General features: G+C 37.9%; 1 long non-coding RNA gene across 1 annotated transcript in view; it reads right to left on the reverse strand.

Moving 5' to 3' along the window:
• Positions 1-8,327, reverse strand: part of LOC111819735 (uncharacterized) — a 55,266-nt gene extending 46,939 nt beyond the window's left edge. Inside the window, exon 1 of the long non-coding RNA XR_002823303.1 lies at positions 8,136-8,327. This is a non-coding gene — a long non-coding RNA (uncharacterized LOC111819735). The remainder of the gene's footprint in view (positions 1-8,135) is intronic.
• Positions 8,328-10,855: the final 2,528 nt, after the last annotated feature.

Consider the following 10,855-nt stretch of genomic DNA (forward strand, 5'->3'; position numbering starts at 1 on the left):
GGAAGCTGGTGATAGGGAACCCAAGATTGAGTAAGGATATTGTTGATGTGTTGTGAGACTGTTAACCATTGTCATAGGGCAACATTAGTAGTAACTGTTAAATGAGAAACTATTCTGTTCTGTGAACCTTCATCTTAAGTGACAACAACAGCACAATTGGAAGAGCGTAGTTGATGTCACTGAACTGTGCATGTAGAAATTTTTGAAATGGTGTATCTTTGGCTATGTGTATTTTCACCCAAAAAAAAAAGGTTGAGAAGTTAGAGGGTTGACATGTTGTGGGGTTGTTCACCAGTGTAATGGGTCAATATGTGTACTACTATTTCATGAAGAAACTATTTGTTCTGTAAGCCTTCACCTGAAGTACAATAAAATAAAATTAAATAATAAATTAAAAAAAAGAAAAGCTAATATTGCACAGAATTTATTGAGTGAATAAATTGAACTAATGAACTAATGTTGACTCCTCTGGCCCCAACCTAAGAAAAAAATTTTTTTTTTCTATTGGGGAATATAAATAATTCAAAATAGTGTTTATAGAAGCAAGGGAGTGGTCATTGTTGGTTGGCTATCACACAGTACAGTCTGAACATAGACAGCTCATGAATCTAAGCATTAAACCTAGAAGCAGAGAGACCAGAGTGTGGCATGAAAATATAATATTTTATGGAAGGACCTATTAATTTTTCCAACAAAGAAAATTCTATTCATAATTATTCTATTCATGAATTTACATCAAGTGAAGGGTAGCTTGCGTGATCTTTAATAGTCTGTCATTGATTCTTCATCAAAGAAATGATGTTCCATATTCTAAATCTTATTCACAATAATGCAATTTTGAGTTTTTCCATTCTTACTCTAGCAATTTTTGCTGTAGTATGATTTCCAACATGAAGGAACAAATATGCCAATATGCCTAGATACACACAGAGAGAAATAGAGAAAAGAGTGTTTGTGGGGGGAGCGGGAAAACATAGAAAGGACAAGAGATATAGAGAGAGAGTAAGAGAAAGAGGAGGGAGAGAGAGGGAAGGAAGAAGGGAGAGAGGGGCAGAGAGAGGGACAGACAGAGATAGAGAATTAGGTTAAACTGATATATTAATGAAGAGGAAATAAAAGCACAATTTGCAGATATGAAGAACTTATATTTCATTCTCAAAGGATACTTTGAAAATATTTTCATTGCTTATGGATTAGCATATCATCAAATAGAATATTATCAAGTGACGAAAAAACTCCTTGTGAATGTTCTTCCTCCATGAGTGTGTTCATTTGTTGTATGATTGATAACTCCAATATACAGAAGCCTCACTTCCATGTCACTGAGGGAAGATTTTAGATGCAGTGCTGTGCCTTTGTTCCTTGAAAACTGTCAACAGATACTGAAGAAAATAATATATTTTCTCTTGCCTCTAGGTACCAGGATACCAAAAACAAGATTTCTTCTTGTTTATAAAATAAATATTTCAGTGTGGGAGATCCAACAACACGAGTTTAGTGACAAAAGAAATCAGTGATTATTAATTGATCACGGAACCATCAAACAAGAAAAATATAGTAGCATCAGTAGATTTCAAATGTATGGATATCTACCCATTTGTGTAATTCAACTAAAAGCAGAACAGGACATCGGAAGTCACCATCAACACACCTCTATCACTTTCTGAATTGAAATTCTTACTCACTTCTCCATTCTCTGCACCTAGCCAATCTGCAAAACACCCTTTAGTCATAAACATCTCGACTGTTTGGAAGGCTTTCTGTCAATTGTTTCTTAATACTGTAATTTTTTTCACTTTGATCTCTCCTTTCATTTTTTTCACAAATGTGTTGGCCATGAAGGTATTAGTGTTAACAGTGGATGAGCGCAGGTTTGTGTGTAAGGGGACGATGTGTGTAAGAAAGAAATTTAGAAAATATACCAATTTCTACTTCAAATTTTTGCTTTCTTGCCTCTCCATCCCAACCTCAAAGACCACCGGCAGCACCATAATTTCTCAAATAGAAGCTGATGGAAAAACATACTGAGTGTCGATTGATAAATTAAACAAGAAAAATATAATAAACCCTTGACTTAATGAAACTGTCATCTCCTAAAAGTATCCATGTGCATCAAAATCACCTGTGGAACTTACTTAAAAATACAGATTCCTTGGGATTGAACACAATAGAGATTCTGATTAAGTAGGTCTGGTGCAGAGGCCAAAAATCTAAATTTTTAACATACTCCCCAGGTAATCCTGATTCATGGTCCACAAATTGAAATCATTATTCCAGAAATAAGAGGAATAAACAACAGAAACTACTTCTCTGTTCTAATTTGATCAACAAAGAGGGATTGATGACAGAATCGACGGTGATAAAGACCCAGAGAACAAAGGGCCATGTAATGATAAAGCTCACAGCTGACAAAAAAACACAAGGCCAAGTTAAACCTCTACCTTAGACTTTAGGGTCTCAGATTTCCTAAAACGTAAGAGAAAGGACAGATTGGATCATGGAAGTTAAAAAAACTCATGTTCCTTTTAGGTTGCTGCCATATATAATAAAATACAATAGTTCCCACTCAACCCAGAACTGCCTGTTTCTCCAGCTCTTTCACTATTTTACCATTGCTGTATCTCTTTAGAAGCCATGGTGGCACAGTGGTTAAGAGGTGCTAACCAAAAGGCCAGCAGTTTGAATCCACCAGCCACTCCTTGGAAACCCTCTGGGGCAGTTCTACTCTGTCCTATAGGGTCGCTATGAGTCAGAATCGACTCGATGGCAACAGGTTTGTGTTTTTGGTTTTTTGGTATCTCTTTAAGCCCAGTTCATTGGTTTCTCCCTTCCTCCATGTCTATAAGCCTCAACTAGGTTTACTTTCCTCCCTAAGTTGTCTACAACCTGGAGTCCTTCACTTTACCAAAACTATTGTCAGCACCCTCACTGTTGCCCTACACCACTAACTAAACCCCTGAACTAAAAGGAGCCAACCCTGGTGTCTACTACTCTGCTTCTGAACACCAGTGAATAAAAACCACACAATCATGCCCACTGATGCTACTACAATATGTGGTCTTTCTCCTCAGCTGAGCTGTTAACACCACAGCAATTGTCTTGTATTTTCCTCGTCAACTCTGCCTCTTTGCACTCACAGTGGCCATTCAGTCTTCATTATTTTGCTCAAGGGCCCTATTAATTTTCCCAACAGAGAAAATTCTATTAGCATACTATCTGAACAACAGTAAGTTGGTGTAGTAAATGGTTGTTGGTGTGGTATTGATCCATGTGTTGTGTGCTTGTTGTCGTTATTATAATTACTATTAAGATTTCAACTATTCTTTATTTCAAAATTTTTCGAAGTAAATCCTTTGTGTTTGTTAAAATATAGATTCCTAGGCCCTAAGCCTAACAAATTGGAATATTCTGGTGGTAGAGCCCAGTAATCTGTATTTTAAAAAGTTCCTCAGGCGATTCTTCTGCACACTGAAGTGGGAGAACCATCGTCTTACCGTCTTCTATCGACAGGGGCCTAGAAGTCAGACAGACCTGAGATCAGGAGTGGGGAAAATTCCTTGAATCAATCACTTCTTTCTCAGCATTAACTTTCATGTCTATCAGAATAGCTTAGTACCACCTACTATATAAACTTGTTGGGAAGATAAAATTAGATGGTACATGTAAAAGGTGTAACACACTGCTCTTAATATAGGCCACTCATAAACATTTACAATACTTCCTATTTTCATCTTTAACCAAGAGCAGAAAAGTGTATGAATGTACAGTAGAGTGCAAATCTTATCCTACCCGGTGTTCCTACCCTGAAGATGTATCTGTTTCAGTCTTTTCCCAAAAAAAAACAAAACAAAAAAACAGCTTCAGCTGCCTTAGTTACTGAGAGGTCCAGTAAGTATGACAGTAAATCAGAAACAAATTCCGTTGCTGTCAAGTTGATTCCGACTCATAGCAACCCTATAAAGCAAATAGATCAGGAAAAACCCTAAGGGTGACAGTAACTTAGAACCAATGACCAGGAAAAACAGAATGAAGTTACAGTGTCATGTATTCGAAAATGAATTTAAAATGAAGTAGGCCACTTTGCAGTCTAGGCTCCACCTATCAGTGAATATTGTTCGTGTGTGGAAATTCTACAGTGTGACCAGCATTATGCTAGATAATGAGGAGTCAGACTCCAGGTCAAAATCCTAAGTGTGTTCCTTCAGGCACAACCATAGGCAATAACAAAGCTTTACCTGGCAGACCTCACAGGAGAAAGTTGCCCTAGACGTGCACACTGAGTGCACTGCAGTCTCTGGAGGGAGTTAGAGTCAGGGATTTAGCACCCCATTCTCCCCCTTTTCCCCTCACGCTCTTACGCATGTCAGCATTCCTAACCCAGGCATCTCCATCTGGAGGCTTCCTTACGGGGGAGCCCAGAAGCCTCTGCCAACACCTCCTTATTGGGTGGCCTTGACTGAATTACTCTTCTCCACTCTGTCTCAGGGCTGTTTCACTCCTAGCTCTTCTCCCTCTACCTCCCCTCTGGCCCCTGGATCCATCAAACTACAGGAACTTTTGTTTGGAGCTCCCTCAGCAGTGAGAGGCCCCACCTGAACCTCACCCAGTGCCATTCTGTGAGGAAAAATGGAACACTGGGGAAGATGGTACCCTTTCCTTCGTGGTCTCTTGCTAATTGAATAATTGTAATTGAATAAAGACTTGATGGTTATTTTCAGTTTGGTTTCTCGTCCTAAGTGACAACCTCTACACCTGGCAGCTCTGAGTAGATGATTCATGTAAAAGGTGTAACACACTGCTCTTAATATAGGCCACTCATAAATATTTACAGTAGCTCCTATTTTCATCTTTAATCAAGAGGAGAAAAGTGTATGAATGTACAGTAGAGTGCAAATCCTATCCTACTCGGTGTACCTACCCAGAAGATGTATTTGTTTAAGACTTTTCCCCCAAAAACAAAACAAAACAAAAAAACAGCTTAAGTTACCTTAGTTACTGAGAGGTAATAATGTGGGATATACAAATGAAGAATAAGAGTTGACCACTGTCCCTCAGGACCTAATCATTTAACTGGTTTAGTTAAAAGGACTAAATCACATGAAAAAGCAGGACACAAATTTAAGCAATATTTTCCTATTGAATTAAAATGTAATCAGCAATTACCATATGTAAGGCAATATTATTTGCTGGAGGTAATTCAGAAGAATAAAAACATGCTTAAATATCTTACCAAAAAAAGCAGTCAAGAATGATATTTGCATAGATAATATAAGAGATAAACTAGTGAGGAGGAAGTAAGGAATTACAGAGTGGACTGTAGTCCAGTTGATTCCGACTCACAGTGACCCTACAGGACAGAGTAGAACTGCCCCATAGGGTTTCCAAGGCTGAAATCTTTACAGAAGCAGATTGCCACATCTTTCTCTCGTGGGTACGAACTGCCTATGTTTCAGTTAGCAGTCGAGCGCTTTAACCACTGTGCCACCAGGACTCACTTCTTGATGTAGAACTAGTCACAGATTTCCAGATCAGAATTTCTGGGTTATGAAATACCAAAAAAAAAACCCAAATTCCGTTGCCGATGAGTCGATTCCGACTCATAGCGAACCTATGGGACTGAATACATCTGCCCCAAAGGATTTCCAAGAAGAGTCTGGTAGATTCGAACTGCCAACCTTTTGGTTAGCAGCCAAGCTGTTAACTACTGTGGCACCAGGGCTCCTATGTAATATAGCACTTTTACATTCCTTCCCAGTTTCATTGTTCTGGGGTCTGTGGATGACTGAGTTATATGATTAGGTGCTACATTAAGTGCATAAATTTCTCTTTCCAGTAATGAAAGAGAAGAAACATTGTAGAAGTCACCTTGGAGTGCTACATGGAGAATTTAGGAACTGAGATGGGACCAAAAATAAGACTTGGATAGCTGAAAAGAATTTCCCTCAGGCAAAGGAAACATCAAGGAAGAAAGAGGGATGGGAATGAATATGGCATATTCATAGAATAATGAGACCAGTCTGACTTCAGAAGACAGAGTATATACGTTACCAAAAGTTACGTTAGATAGAGAGGTTGTGGCTAGACAGTGGAGAGACTTTGAAGCCTGGCAGGAGAATGGATTTGATACGATGGAAATAGGAGAGTTTTAAGAAAAAGGTGACAAAACAATAGATAGTAAATATTATTCCGTTAGTCATATTCATTCATTCAACAATTAGCCACTGGCAGTTAACACAGTCAAAGCAAAATGCTAGGCAATGTAGGAAATAAAATTTAATAAGGCATAGAACACCACTGTCAAAGCCATTCCATGAATGGGGCATAAATTAATGACAAAAAGAATTACAATCAGAGCAGAATATAAGGGCTCTAAGATAGAAACCCTGGTGGCGTAGTGGTTAAGAGTTCAGCTACTAACCAAAAGGTCCGCAGTTTGAATCCACCAGGTGCTCCCTGGAATCCCTATGGGGCAGTTGTACTCTGTCCTATAGGGTCGCTAAGAGTCGGAATCAACTCAACAGCAAGGGGTTTGGTGTCTTTTTTCGGTAAGATAGATTCATGGTAGTACTATGAGAGGAAGTAGGTAGATTTTGAATGGTGGACACCCATGATATTTGGATAGGACTTTGAAGAATTAAGTGTTATATGGGTAAAGATAAGAGAGGACTTGTAGGAAGAAAAGAGTATGAGAAAAAGCTGTTCAGTTCAACAAATATTTAAACACCTACTGTGTGGCAAGTCCTGAGTTGACCTGGGGTATAAAGACCTATCACAACCTCTGTCCTTAAAAACTTAAACTTAAAGCACGTGTTGTCTGGGATATCTAGATTGTTCCCTTCAGCCAGAGCATTTATGGGAAAGTTATGGAATGAAGCTGGGAAGATAAACTGAACCAATATTAATGAGAGCCTTGAATGCCAAGCTAAGGAATTTATACTCAATTCTATTCAGCATGGGCTTCATTGAAGTCTGTTGTAGTTTTTAGCAGAAGATGGAAATAATAACTGTGTTTTGTGCAGTCTAAGCTGGGAGAAGGGTATAGAATAGACTTTAAAAGGAGAGAATTTAATAGCCTGGGATAGCAGGTGACGCCAGAGTGATAGTAAAACCTCACAGGTATCAAGAACAAGTTAACGCACTAGTCATTTGCTAAGGACTTATGTGAATCATCTCAATCTTCACAGTAACGCTATGAGATGGGTATGACTGTCAGTCCCTATTGACAGATGACTAAACTGAGCACAGAGAGGTTAAGGAACTTTCTCATGTTCCACAACTAGTAACCTATGGATGTAAAGTGTAGGCAGTCTTCAAAGATTGTTCTTTTAACCACTGGTGGCTGCTAACCAAAAGGTCAGCAGTTCAAATCCACCAGCTGCTCCTTAGAAACCCTATGGGGAAGTTTGACTCTGTACTACAGGGTCGCTATGAGTCAGAATCGACTTGATGGCAACGGGTTTTATAGAGTCAAGAACACCTACAAATTTTGTACCTGCAAGACTAAGGAAAAAATACCTCAATTAGCAAATACAAGAAAGCTTAAATATTTTTTTCACTTAAAAACTGTTACCAACTAAAAAAGTTATATTGTCCCTTTCCTAAGTCAGATTCACTGAAAGGTTTAATAGTTCTCAAATTCGATAATTGAATTTTAACAGTAGAAGTGATCTCAGAGAACACCTATTTCAACCTCTCAACTTACAGAAGAGGGAATTGAGATCAAAATTAAGGGAATCACCTAAAGTCAAAAAGCTAGCTAGGGAACAAGCTCAGATTAAAATCCATATCTCCTGATTTCTGGTCTACCATAGTAGAGTACCCTGACTTTGTCTCACTGAAAATGATTTAACCCTCATTTCGTTTTTCACAGCAAACATGGAAGATCACAATACTGAGTCATAAAAGGTGACTAGGATTTTACTCATAAATTCCAGAAATATATGTGATTGTTTGCATATCTACTCATTCAAAATCACAACAGTATATGTATTACCAACTCCATTTTTATATTTTAGAGTTTTTACATGAATTTATCTGTAACAATTGATTTTTCAGATAATAATAATGAGTAGCTCCACTTGCATATTATAATAAATCCTTGGTGAATAAATAAATCAAAATCCATGTAATATTACCTCATAGTGATAAATAAATACCACGTTTTGGGGAGAGATCACCAGAGGGTGCCCATGTTTGAAATGCGCTGTCTTTAGTGTTCATCCTTCCGAGAGCACTTCAATCCTTTTTCTTTGATCATTACCAGGTGTTTCCCTTTGCAGTACGAGTTCAGCACTGATGATAGGAGCATAGCCAGACCAATTTGCTCTCATTTATTCTAAGTCACTGCCAGAGTCTGAAATAAAGAACAAAAAGAAGCATATTCTTTTCATGTCTTTTGAAATTGAATGGCACTCAATGAAATATGTTCATAGCATTAAATATGTAAGAATATGCCGTATGTTGATGTAGGATCAAAATACCTTGGAGAACTCTGTGGCTTCCAGGCTAATGCTATGTGCATAGGAGGCCACTATACAATGGTGTAGGTTTCTCTGTTAGGAACAAAACGAGTTCAAATGACAGCTTGGAATACTTTGTCAGTTATTTCCCCATAACCCTCCCTTCAAAGCAAAAACCAGTGACCATAAGGTCGATTCTGACTCATAGTTGGACCCCATTTGTTTCAGAGTAGAACTGTGTACCATAAGGTTTTCAAGGCTGTAAGCTTTTGGAAGCAGATTGCCAGGCCTTTCTTCCAAGGTACTTCTGGGTGGGTTCAAACTGCCAACCTTTCAGTTAGTAGTCAAGTGCTCAACCATTTGTGCTACCCAAGGAATCTAACCCTCTCTAGCCACAGGTTAAAATAGAAATAAAAGGAGTTCAGAAGTTAGAAGAAAATATCAACCACAGAGGTTATAAAGAAAAACATGGCTCACTTCAAATTCCCTGAACTAACGAATGAGCAGTTGATTAAAGATGAATGCATAATAACGCAGAGTTCATATTACTGGAGAGAGGAAGAAAGAAAAAGATAAAACAAACCTACATCAAAGTGGGTGAAATGAAGAAGAAAAGAGAGGAAAGCAAATAAAAAATTTTAAAAGGGAAAGAAGGGAAGAAGAAAGAAAAGGAAAGAAATTAAACTGGCAGGAAGGAACATACGAAATGCAGCTGTGATGTTCATTTGCTTTTCTTTTAAAATGTAAATTACTTCTGATTCTGAAATCAAGGTCTGGATATTTTCCTGTGGAAATATAGCCATACACTCTCTAAATAGTCTCTTCCCCAAAAGAGAAAATCAGGAAGGATAATACAGTTTTACTGTAAGGAATTAAAAAACAGTCATAAAAACCTAAAGGCATTTCAGTGTAAGTTGTCTGCAACAGATAACGGCCTCAAAAAACTCCAAATTTCCCAGCCTGATGTAGGCACAGAGAGCCAGAGACTTGGTTGCCTGGCAACCGCGCTCTTCACTAGCAGCTGGAGTAAAATGAATTGGCTGGTGCCAAATGGCCTTTCACCTGCTTCGTTAAAGGGAAATCAGAGTGAAAGGGTTACCTCGCAAAAGCCAAAGCTCCCTGTGAAACACGGAGGCTTGAGAAGCCCTCTTCTAGCTTCACTTTGTTTGGGGAGTCCTTGGAAGGGGGGTTTCTAATGGCTCAGTAATCAGAGGTGCTTTTTGTCTCCCCTCCTCCTCCTCTGAGTTCCATCCTGAATACAACAGGCTGCAAGCTTGGTGTTTTGACACTGTGCAGAGGGGAAAGGAAAGCACTTTAAACCTTTTGCATGGAACTGACAGTTAAATTCTGAGATGCAGGAAAAAAAAATGCATATAACTCTTTTTGTGATGTCATTTCATTAGCATCTTCCCAAATTCTTCATTAGATTTGCTTTTTGATAATACAAGGACTAATAAAATGCATTCATGATAAAAAGGAAATTAGAAATAATGATAGTAAAAGTATTCTGTTTTTTCATAAAAGCTTGGTGACTGAATTTATTTTGGGAAGTTTACTTGACTAGCTATTTTAGCGGAAATGTGAGAAGTGTCTAGAGGTGATTTAGTATTAAGCGTAGTGAAGTACTTTCCAAAAGAATTCATACAGCCAATGCCTAAAATGGAAAGTATTCTAATATACATCTTTGTCTGTGAAAATTTTAGGCTTTGCTAGATAACACACAGTTTTTAATGGAAGCTTAATGAGTAATTCCCAATTAGACCAGCTCTCTCAAGGTCAAACAGTAGATCGAGTAGAAATTTGGCAAATAGCTGCATAGCAGTAAAAAAACAAACCATTCTTCAGATTCTGGTCTTCACCCTGTCATTCAGCACAGCGTGGGAATTCTAAGTTTCAACCTGAGTGACACAGACATAAACTAATGTCCTTAGTTTTCATCTGGAGTTTTTTTCTTCAGATAAAATTCTGAAAATAAAGCATTGGTATATATGATATTTAAACGTTTCAGGTTATTGAAATTATATAAACTGATTTCCAGTTCATTCACTATCAGTAAGTATAATCACTTTTTATATTTTTATAGGACTTTGTTTAACCTTGTTCCTTTTTTCTGTTGTATTTTATGAAAGTATGCCTTTTCTGTTCAAAAATATTAACTATGGAATATATATACACATATTTCATTTTTCTCCCTACTTCACCTCCAAAGTTGAGGAGGAAATGTGTTTTTAATTCTCTTCGTGACTTCTCCAAGACAGTCTTCCATGATTGTCAGTAGTTATAGGGATCATCCAGAAGACTTTGGTCATGAAGGTGAAGAGATGGCAAGCAGCTAAAAAGAAGTGGAAAATAGCATATAGGCACTCCTCGTACCTCTTCCAGAGGTCAAATCAATT

The sequence above is a fragment of the Trichechus manatus genome, unplaced genomic scaffold, assembly GCF_000243295.1.
Source record: "Trichechus manatus latirostris isolate Lorelei unplaced genomic scaffold, TriManLat1.0 scaffold00017, whole genome shotgun sequence".
NCBI classification, from domain to species: Eukaryota; Metazoa; Chordata; class Mammalia; order Sirenia; family Trichechidae; genus Trichechus; species Trichechus manatus.